This window comes from Physeter macrocephalus, chromosome 6 (genome assembly GCF_002837175.3).
Source record: "Physeter macrocephalus isolate SW-GA chromosome 6, ASM283717v5, whole genome shotgun sequence".
Classification (NCBI taxonomy): domain Eukaryota; kingdom Metazoa; phylum Chordata; class Mammalia; order Artiodactyla; family Physeteridae; genus Physeter; species Physeter macrocephalus.
The window spans coordinates 85,098,176-85,109,840 of record NC_041219.1 but is presented as its reverse complement, the minus strand read 5'-3'; the positions used below and the strand labels follow the sequence as shown (position 1 = coordinate 85,109,840).

Here is an 11,665-nt window from a genome sequence, read left to right as displayed (position 1 = left end):
GCCCATGACGCGGAAGACATTGACCACATGGCCCCTCGCCTTCCAAACTAGGGGCAGCAGACTCAGGGTCACCTCGATCACCCCCAACAGGTTCACGTCCAGTATCTTCATGGAGTCCTGTTTGGTCAGCCACTCACTGGGTGCTGTGGGCGTTGAGATGCCAGCGTTATTCACCAGGCCCCAGAGACCTGGGAACAGTGAGAGTGAGAGGGCAGCACTCTGCTGGGCCCATGAGTGAGGACCCAGCTGTGGTTCCAAATCACCTTCCAACTGAGTTTTTTAATTGAGTCAACAACAATGTGTCACAAGGTATAAGGGAGAAGAGTTCGGGAGAGGAAATGTGGGCGTGGTGGCTGTAGTGTGTCAGGGTTTGGATATTCTTTGAGCTATTGGAAGGCAGAGATGGTCCTACTCATTTCTCTGCTCCTCACTGCCTGGCACTCAGTAGGCAATAAACCCATCTTTATTAAGTGCATAGACAGAGTTTGGGAAAATAGAGCGCTGTTCACAAATATCATATAGGAGAGAGACAGAGACAGGTAGAGAGGAATGATAAGAAACAGAAACGAAGGGAAAACTAGAGAAGAGAAAGGAAAAGGGAAATGAATGGAGAAAGAAAAGAAATACCAAAGAGAAAAAAAACATGAATAATCACTTTCTTCAAGCTGGTTGGGAAAGACACACTTGAAAACCCAGGGTAGGAGAATTTAGAGAACAGGGTTGCATTGGACATCAGGGGACAAGCTTTGAAACAATCCGCATCAATTCCAAGGCAACATCAAGACTTTGAAAATCAAAACATTTTGGGAATCTTCTCAGTAAATAAACACAAAAGAAATCTGCATGGTATCTCTGCCCCCAATGCTCCTTCACCCACTCAGTGGCCATGGAGATGCTCTCAGTCTTGGTGACGTCCAGGATCACTGTCTCCAGCCTGTTTGACGTCTGGCCCATCAGCTGCTCGGCCCCCTGCTCCATCAGACACACAGCCAGAACCCTCAAGCCTCGCAGGTCCAGCTGCCTGGCCAGCAGGTTCCTGAAGCCCAAGTCACAGCCCGTGATGAAGACGAACTTGTCCTGGAGGTGGCTCATCACCTGCCTCTCCCGGTACCAGCCCAGGAGGTAGTACAGGCCCCAAAGAACTGCCAGGCACAGCCACATGGCTTTGCAGAGAACAGAGCCAGAAGGCTACAGTCGTACTAGAGTTCCAGCGCTCTCTGCCTTGGAGTCCACAGGTATCTTCCTGTTCACACTGGAGTCCCCTCTGATCTAGATCTTATAGTTCAAACTGTCTGTGCTTATGGCAATCCCACTCAGTAAATGTTTACTTCTGTGACATTCCAAATGATTCAATAAGTCAATGCTTTTTAAGGTATATAATATTAAAACATACTGTTCAATGGCATAACATTCCCTGAAATCTCTATAACCTCATATTTATAATGAGGAAGGTGAAGTAAGATGACCGGGAGATACCTCCCACTCCAATTTATACTCAGCTCAGAAATCTGCATGACTTTGAACAGATGCCTTCTCCACTGAGTCCATACTCAGACCATCATGAGAAGAGTGGACACATAAAGAGCCAGGGTCTCAGGAAGCACTGGGACATCAAGGGGATTTCTGCCCTGCACACAGTAGGTGCTCAGTAAAGATTAGCAGAAAACATAAGACTGGGGTCCAGAAGTGACTTCCACTCTCCTCCACTGGAGGGTCGGGGGAGGGGATCTGGACCAAGGGACCCGGGGGTTGGCAGAGGATGGACGGTGGTGACTCTAAAGGAGGGGACAGAGGAAGGACCACAGAGACAGGTTTCTGGTGAGAGAGAGAGACTAGATGTCCCCAGGGAAGGGTCTGGGCCCTGCCTGTCCCTTAGACACCTCTCCTTGTTTGTCCATCCTGTGTCTAATCCTTGGAACCCAGGTCACTTGATAAGCCCCAGAAAGACACATTAGCCCCTCACTTCTGTGGATGAAGGGATGACCTCACTTCCCTCTTCAAATCCCTCCTCGGGTCACCCCACTCACCCCTTCTCCTCTGTGAGGTCACCTGACCCTTCCTCTCGTAGGCACACACCCACTGCTGCCCAAGGCATCGGTCCCAATCACTGGGCCTGCGTAAACTTTTCAACTTTTATTTTCAGGAAAATATAATCAATGGAAATGCATGGTTTCAAGACAAAACAAAAATTGGTTTCTGTGTCCTCTGTCAGGACCCCTATTGAGGACAGCCCTTTTCCAGCCAAGGTCTGCTGAGTTGGCACCTAGGCTGATGTGTCAGGCTGGTGGTCACCCTCCACACACAAACCCCTGTCTACAGGTATCTTTGGGGGGGAGGGACCTTTACCTCCCCCAGACCACTTTTATTCCATGGGAGGGGGAGACTGACCAGGGCCGAGGTGCACCCAGAAGAGGTGGACCGGGGCAGAGGGTGGGGGGCCGAGATCCTGCCAGCTGCTCGCACCCTCCCCAAAGTGTGGGTTTTTTACAGCCGCATGTGGGTCATGAGGCACTGAGAGGCCGCTCAAGGAACAGGACACAGACGTGAGCTATTGAGCCCTGTTCCGCAGCCACAAAACTTGTTCCTTTCTCCCTAATATCCCCAGAATCCTAAGTAATGTCCCAAGAGAAGCCTGAGGAGGAGGTGGGAACTGAGGTGGGATGGGTGTCCCCGGTGACATGAGAACCCCTCTCTCCACTCTATTTCCCTATCCCTGATGCATCCCCTCCCTACACAGTCCCCAACTCTCCCCCCATGCACCCCAGTCTTGGGTTACAGGGCATTAGCCGGCCGTGGGGCACCCCAGTACATCATGAGATCCACCAGGAAGGTGGGCATGTAGCTCACGGGGAGGTAGAAGGGCTTGGCATCCCAGCCAGGGGAGTATCGGGTGCGGGGGTGGCCGGCGGTCAAGGCATGCTCCATGCAGTCGGTCACCAAGGACAGATCCTGGCTGCACTTTGTCTCCCACAGGCCAATTGATTTCATGCCTGTCCAGAATGAGAAAGAATCTAGATATATTCCCCCCTCCATCCACTCTCACTCTGGGATCAACTTATGGAGCAATGTTTCTAAGAATCCCTAGACCCCCTAAATTAAATCCACCTAAATTCCCAAATGAGTGCCCCAACTCTTACCCCAGGAACACTTGGTTCCACACCAAGGCACCTCTAACTCCATTCCTGAGAATGTCTGGATTACATAAACTGCAGGTATCTACAAACAATAAATCTAAGGACATGAAAACCAGCTGTTCTAACGCCAGCTTGCCATGAGTACACGGGTATCTTCCACATTTGGCCTCAGGTTCTCCCCAGATAACTAGAAGTTCAGATGAGACAGTGGTTCCCAGGTCTACCAAGCCTGGATCCTTTCCTTAGGTTACCAGTTGACCACATGGGACTCTGGGGATGGAGCTCATGTGCCCACTGTGTGGGTGAGTCAAAGCCTGGAGGATGGACCTGAGACTGAAGAGGTGCTAATGATGGACCCAGGCTTCCAGATAAGGGTTTGCTTCTCTCTCCAAGGTCTGCAGCTCACTTACCTGAGGCCAGGAATGTCTCCGCATAAGGTTCCTTGACCTCTGGGCTGGCCTGATCCCATGCTGCCTGGAGGCCCCCGAGAAATTGCCTCGGGACTGGTCACAAAGGTCTTAAGTAACCAGGCTCGATCATCGCCACCTTCACCCCAAAGTAGGAGAGCTCCTTCCTGCAAGGGAGGCAGGCAGAGTGGCAAAGACTTCAGAGTTTTTATAAACCAAGACACAAAAACACACACACAAAAATAAGACACCAATACAGGATTGCAGTGCGATAAGCAGGAAACTCTGGGAGGTTGTGAAGTACAGAAAAGCCAGAAGGAGAAATCTTATGGTGATGTTATTCTGTATAGAGTTTGAATATTTTTCCAAATATTTTATATACATGTGCTTACGCTTCTAAATCCTACCAGTTGAGTTGCAAGGTACAACTTAAGTGCTATCTCCTCATATTCCCCTCACATCCAATTGATCACCAGGCTTTTTATATTTTATCCCCTCCATACTCAATTTCCTCTCTCCCCTATCCTAACCAGTCTACTCCCTGGCCATTTATCAGCTGGGCTGGTGTAACTGGACCCTAAAATGCATCTCCCTACCTGGGATCACTCCCCTGCCCCATATTCAGAGCCATCCTCAGCCCTGCAGCCAGTAGGGTCTCTACTGCTGATATGATTAATTACTTCCCTTGATTAATTGCTTCCATGGGGTTACACTGCAAACAAGGCTCCCCCAACCTAATATCATAGCAGTAATGTAGGTGGAGCACGCTGTAGCCAAATTATATCGGTGACAATTCTACCTCACTTTCTGATTGTGGGCCATCTTCCAGGGCAGAGTAAGTTCATTCACACTCTATAGTCACCAAGTCCATCCTGACACCAAGAACTTAGAAAGGCGCTTCCCAACGAATGCCTGGCAAAAGCAAGAGAGAAAGTTCTGGAAAAAAGAACTCTAAGTCTGTGATGAAAGGAACCTCCTGTAAAAGGCTCCCCCAGAAGCACAGAAGCAGAAGGACCAAGGGGCAGGGGAGGGTCTCTGGCCCAGGCCATAACCTGAGGGAGTCCAAGAAGGCCTCCATGCCATATTGGAAATGCAGTAACCTCCACCCCAGAGGGACACGCGGCCCATGACGCTGGAGACGTTGACCACACGGCCCCTCGCCTTCCGCACTAGGGACAGCAGACTCAGGGTCTCCTTGATCACCCCCAACAGGTACACGTCCAGTTTCTTCATGAAGTCCTGGTTGGTCAGCCACTCACTGGGTGCAGTGGGCATGGAGATGCCGGTGTTATTCACCAGGCCTCAAAGTCCTGGGAACTGTGAGGGCGAGAGGGCAACACTGTGCTGGGCCCATACGTGAGGACCCAGCAGAGGTTCCAAGTCACCTTCCACCCAGTGAGGACTTTAGGAGAGAGGCTGCAGGGGGAACGGCTGCAACAGAGACCAACATGCTGCCTGCGGGTTTGGGGAGACCAGATCTTGTAAGAGGTCGGAGGACAGAAGGTGCGCCACCCTCCTGACTCAGTCTTCACGCCCAGCCCACTGCCTGGTGACAAGGGGCAAGCACCCCAGGTTGGATGAAGACAGGGACTGAGGTTGAAGAAATCTAGTGGGTCCACAGTCTGGAACTTGGAGGGTGAACTTTTGTGTTTTCACAGTCTATGTTGTCCTTGCAGACATTATCAATATTCACCTACATTTTCAGATTTTCTGACAGCTGCAGGACTGAGTGCTCAATAAATAGTATGAGGGAAAGAGAGGGAAATAGAGAGAGACAATGAGGAAGGGAGGGGAAGAGAGGAAGAGAGGAGACAATGGATAAAAGACAAAAACAAAAAAGATGAGAAATATTTGGGTGCATATTGGCTGGGTAAAACAGACCTGAAATCCCAGGTTTGGGAGAACATGTTGACAGGCCTGGTATTGACCTCTAGGGCCTGGCTTTGAAATACCCGTTCCTGCAGGAATCTGGGGAATTCCATGGGGTAGGCTTTCAGGGGGAGGCAGGGCTGCCTCTATTAACCACCCTCCCCCAAATCGGAATTTACACTTTGTCGCAGAAAAATACACCCTCTCCTCCCACCCACACAGGAGGCAACTCTGACCCCGTGACTCTCAGTACACAGTTCACCCAGCTTCATGGAAACCTCTCTGCAAGACTCAAAGACACATACCAAATACTTACCAACTAATAGAACTCAGGGCAGAAGAGCAGGGTCAGGGAAGTTGGGTAAAGGGTGTTGAAATTATTAACACACAGAGTTAGTCTCTCCCCTGCTCTGTACCAAGCCTGCCCTTGTAGGAATGTATATTCTCCCACCGTATTTGACACCAAAGACCCAATTAATATACATGGTTACAACATAGGGAATTGGGTAGAAAGAAGTTTACCAAGACATCATTTATGTTGAATCCAATGAATAAAATGTGGGAAACAATTACATTCATGCCATGAGGTACTTTTTACTAAGTAATGCTATTCTAAAGTATAGAACATTCTCAATCATTATTTATTATGTTTTTGAAGAAATTTTTGTTATGTGTAAATTTGTTCAACTTCTTTCAGTGGAAAATTAGGATACAAATTATGTACAAAAGGTAATACCGTGTATGTAAAAATGTTATCAGTACTTATCTGCGGGTGGCGTGATTTGGGGTAACTTTGGTTTTTATCCATATACTTTTCCCGTTTTTCACAATGATCATGTTTTAAATCTATACTTAGATAAAAGAAATTAAAGTTCTTTCCTTCTACCATAAAACACAGGCAGAGCTATAGTAAAACATACACACACACACACACACACACACACACAGAAAAACGAAAAATAAAAGAGAGAGAAAGTGACCCCATAGTAGTTTTCTGACCTTCCTTAGACAAGTCCTGACAGCTCAGTGTCGACATCTGAAAAATGCGTGACATTTAAACACAAGTCGGATGACTAGGGGTCACCAGCAAGAACATGATCAAGTGCTGAGAACTCAGCTCAGCTCCAGCGCTGCCCCACAGCGCCCCATGCAGCTTTCCAGCCAGAGCGCCCATCTCCACCCATCCTCCAGAATCTGCTCCCTGATCCCCCTGGTCACTCAGCATCAAGAAACCCAGACCTCCTGCTGAGGGAGGAGGGGACACCAGACAGGAAGTCTGCAAGGACACATTCTCATCAGGGAAAACTCTGCCCCAGGCTGCAGAGCCTCAAGGTCGCGAGGTGGGTGTGGGATGGAAGAGGCTTGGCTGGTAAGCTGGGTGAGGAGAACACAGGGAGGACTTCAAGTCCTGGAAAACACCTTGGGAATCTCCCCAGGCAGCTGTCATGGGGTCTCCACTTCACAGAGAGGAATCAGACTTGAGAAATGTGCGTGGTACCTCTGTCCCTCATATGTTCCTTTACCCACTTGGTGGCCACAGCGATGCTCTCTGTCTTGGTGACGTCCAGGATCAGCGTTTCCAGGCTGTCTGACGTCTGATTCCTCAGCTGCTCGGCCCCCTGCTCCGTCAGACATGCTGCCAGCACCCTCAAGCCTCACAGGTGCAGCTGCCTGGTCAGTGGCCCGAGTCACAGCCCGTGATGAAGACGAACTTGTCCTGGAGGTGGCTCACCACCTGCCTCTCCTGGTACCAGTGCCGGAGGTAGTACAGGCCCACGAGGACCGCCAGGTACAGCCACGTGGCTTTGCAGGGGACAAACACAGGCAGGCTGGGGTGAAACTCGAGTCTGGCTAGTGTTGAGACAGGAAGACTTCAGAACACACACGATGTTGGTTGGCCAACCAGGCTCCAGGCTCTCTGGCGTGGAGCCCTCAGGATTTTCCTGTTCACCCTCTTTGGTGAGTAATACTGATTCTGGCCCCAGTGTTAATGCTCTTTAGTACATTTACACCATTTCTAATAGATTTCATTGCATTTCCAACACAGCCCCTTGAGGATCTTTTACAACCACCATTTCCAGGTCCTCCCACTCCTCCCTGTTTCCCCCTGGTCACCTCTCCCCTCCCCACTCTCCACATTGGACCTTTATGTCCTTGGTCTCATGGTTCACAGCTATCTTCTTCCCTTTTTCCTGCTCAGCCTGGGACCAGGGTCTCCCTTACCTACTGGAGATTCTTACACCTGAAATCCCAGGTTTGGGAGAACATGTTGACAGGCCTGGTATTGACCTCTAGGGCCTGGCTTTGAAATACCCGTTCCTGCAGGAATCTGGGGAATTCCATGGGGTAGGCTTTCAGGGGGAGGCAGGGCTGCCTCTATTAACCACCCTCCCCCAAATCGGAATTTACACTTTGTCGCAGAAAAATACACCCTCTCCTCCCACCCACACAGGAGGCAACTCTGACCCCGTGACTCTCAGTACACAGTTCACCCAGCTTCATGGAAACCTCTCTGCAAGACTCAAAGACACATACCAAATACTTACCAACTAATAGAACTCAGGGCAGAAGAGCAGGGTCAGGGAAGTTGGGTAAAGGGTGTTGAAATTATTAACACACAGAGTTAGTCTCTCCCCTGCTCTGTACCAAGCCTGCCCTTGTAGGAATGTATATTCTCCCACCGTATTTGACACCAAAGACCCAATTAATATACATGGTTACAACATAGGGAATTGGGTAGAAAGAAGTTTACCAAGACATCATTTATGTTGAATCCAATGAATAAAATGTGGGAAACAATTACATTCATGCCATGAGGTACTTTTTACTAAGTAATGCTATTCTAAAGTATAGAACATTCTCAATCATTATTTATTATGTTTTTGAAGAAATTTTTGTTATGTGTAAATTTGTTCAACTTCTTTCAGTGGAAAATTAGGATACAAATTATGTACAAAAGGTAATACCGTGTATGTAAAAATGTTATCAGTACTTATCTGCGGGTGGCGTGATTTGGGGTAACTTTGGTTTTTATCCATATACTTTTCCCGTTTTTCACAATGATCATGTTTTAAATCTATACTTAGATAAAAGAAATTAAAGTTCTTTCCTTCTACCATAAAACACAGGCAGAGCTATAGTAAAACATACACACACACACACACACACACACACAGAAAAACGAAAAATAAAAGAGAGAGAAAGTGACCCCATAGTAGTTTTCTGACCTTCCTTAGACAAGTCCTGACAGCTCAGTGTCGACATCTGAAAAATGCGTGACATTTAAACACAAGTCGGATGACTAGGGGTCACCAGCAAGAACATGATCAAGTGCTGAGAACTCAGCTCAGCTCCAGCGCTGCCCCCCAGCCCCCCATGCAGGCTTCCAGCCAGAGCGCCCATCTCACCCCTCCTCCAGAAAGTGCACCCCGATCACCCTGGTCACTCAGCATCAAGAAACCCAGACCTTTTGCTGAGAGAGGAGGGGACACCAGACAGGAAGTCTGCAAGGAAACATTCTCATCAGGGAAAACTCTGCCCCAGGCTGCAGAGCCTCAAGGTCGCGAGGAAAGAAAGGACCAGAGCCTGGACCCCAGAACAACTGTGCATGGAGGGGCTTTCATGGTGTGGTGGTGGATACCATTTGTTAAAGGGGGTAGAATTATGATGAGTGGGGTGCCTACCCACTGGCACCCTTGTGGCCTCTGATGGACTGGGCTCCAGTCCCTGCTCAAGTCACCAACTGGACCTGCCTCACCCCCCAGGAGAAAAAAACTGGGACGGGGTTGAGGCCTGCTGAGGCTCCGAGGGACTTTGAGGAGGAGGACCTCTTTGTTAATGTGGTTCTCCCTCCACTGTGACCGGCTCCTGAAGGGAGCTACAGGAAGCATCGGTGGTCTGTGTCCTTCAGGAAGTGCTAGCAGAAACCAGAGTCCTAATCAGTCCACTCTTCCCTGACTCTCTGGAGAGGACTCCCAGAGGTGGGCCCAAACCTCTTGAATACCTTTCCCCACGGGGCTACAAAATGGCTCAATAATCATTGTCTGGGGGGAAGAGAAATGGCACGATGTTGGTTGGCCAACCAGCCTCCAGGCTCTCTGGCATGGAGTCCTCAAGATTTTCCTGTTCACCCTCTTTGGTGAGTATTATTGACTCTAACCCCAAATGCATGCTATTTGGTATTCTCACAGCATTTCTAATACATGTCATTGCATTTCCAACACAACTTCTTAAGAATGACAGTACTTTTCCCAGCCACCATTTCCTGGTCCTCCCACGCCTCCCTGTTTCCCTCTACCCACCTCTGCCCTCTCCACCCCACCCCCAAACATTGTAACCCTTATATCCCAGGTCTCATGGTTCACAACTATCTTCTTCCCTTTTTCCTTCTCTGCCTGGGTCCAGGGTCTCCCTTACTTACTGGAGATTCTTACAAGGGGAATACACGTGGAATCAAGACACAAGTGACTTCAAAACCCAGCTCTGCTGCCAACCAGCTGTGTGACCTTGGGCAGCTGGCTTAGCCTCTGAGCCTGGTCTCCTCCTCTGGTTCAGCTCACAGAATTCACTCCTGAAAGACTAAGTCCCTCTCAGCCTCTCTAGGATTAGAAGGGGAAGGCAAACGAGAATAAGCTCTCTCCTGATGAAGTGGTTCTCTGGGCCAGAAAGGTGTTCAGGAGAACAGCGGGGGTGTCTGATCTCAGAGGCAAAGAGAGGGGACAAGAAGGGAATGGGGGGAGACAAGAAGGGAATGGGGGCGACACACGCAATGGTGAGACGTCTCCCAGATGCTGGGCCAGTTGTTGGAAGGACTCACACAAAGCTGGTCTAACAGTTGTTCCCCTTTCACTCTGAAGATGCCCTGCCCACAGCCCTGGGTGCCCGGCTACATTACCCTCTGCCCCTCCTGTACTGGGTGAGGCCCTTCCCTGCCCGACACCACACCCTGAATCCAGACCATTCAGACACTGAGAAAAGACTGGCAGAAAAGACTGACTTGAACGGGGTCTATGGGATGGGGTGTGCGAACCTCCCCTAAGGCACGTTGGGCTGTAAAGCCCAATAATTGGAAAGGTGTTAATTCGATTTGTATCAGGGTGATGATGGAGAGGAGGGAGGTGCCCCCTCAGGAGACTAAAGAAAGGACCAGAGGCTGGACCCCAGAACAGCTGTGCATGCAGGGGCTTTCACAGTGAGGTGGAGGATACCATCCAGTAACGGGGGTGGACCCGTCAGGGGCACAGAGCTGGTGAGTGGGCAGGGACAGAAGGAGCCTGCTTCACTGCGCTGGGCATCTCCTGACCGTGCACATTTACCACAGCTCCGACTGGTAAGTAAGGAAATACGAGAGGCACTAAGAGGGAAGGAGCGGCTTCCCCAAGCAAACAGAGGTTCAAATGCCCCTGGAACCCACCCCAGCAGCCAACAAAGACAGACAGGGGCACAGATTCAGCCTTTAGTGGTAACTGTCAAGTGCAGGGAGCTGACTGTAGTCCTGAAAGTGTTTGTCCCTCAGGTGGGAGTTGACAGCAGTAATAGAAAGGCTGGTCCTGCAGAAACCAGCCTGTGCCTGCTTCCTGCGTGACCACCAGGACCTTCCTACAGGGGCTTCCCAAAGGGTGAGGACGAAGAAGGCAAGGATGAAGGATGGTGCCCTGGAAACTGTCAGGAAGCTGGGGTGACATGCAAATCCTAGGCAAACACAAACCCAGCTATGGGAGAAGGTTGTGGTTTCTTTACTTGGAAGAAACAGGAGATTTTTTTTTCTCAGTGACCAAAAATTCCTTTAACCATAGACTCCCAAGGGGCCATGCAGCAGACACGTCCCAGCCGTCATGCCATCTGCTTCCCTCTTGTGAACCGTGAAAGTAATATGACTGCTCGCGGGGGTCTCAGCTGTTTCAGACTACATTCCAGGTGGAAACAACCACAAGAAGGTACAGAGAGAGCAGTAAGAGAAAGGAGCCTGGGGTGACACTCACTCACCTGGGAGCTGCAGGGGCCAGAAGAAGAAATCCTTCAGAGGCGACCCCGTCAGGGAGACTCTCTGACAAAGATCTCTGCATCTATGGTCCAGGGAGTTGCAGGTGGCCCAGACTCCGAGGCCGCACCTGTGAGCCTGTTTGTGCTGGAGCAGGGGCTGCCACCACCTGGTGTCTCTCTGCCCAGTCTCAGTAGGACCACTGTCAAAGACAGGGCGTCCCACACCATCCCCTCTTCTCATCCCAGATTGGGTCCCCTGAAGAGGGGAGAGGC

General features: G+C 50.0%; 2 pseudogenes; both read right to left on the bottom strand.

The window, feature by feature from the left end:
• Positions 1–1,161, bottom strand: part of LOC102988906 (retinol dehydrogenase 16-like) — a 3,837-nt pseudogene extending 2,676 nt beyond the window's left edge.
• A 1,611-nt stretch (positions 1,162–2,772) lies between these two features.
• Positions 2,773–7,753, bottom strand: LOC102990274 (retinol dehydrogenase 16-like; annotated as a pseudogene).
• Between the last annotated feature and the right edge of the window lie 3,912 nt (positions 7,754–11,665).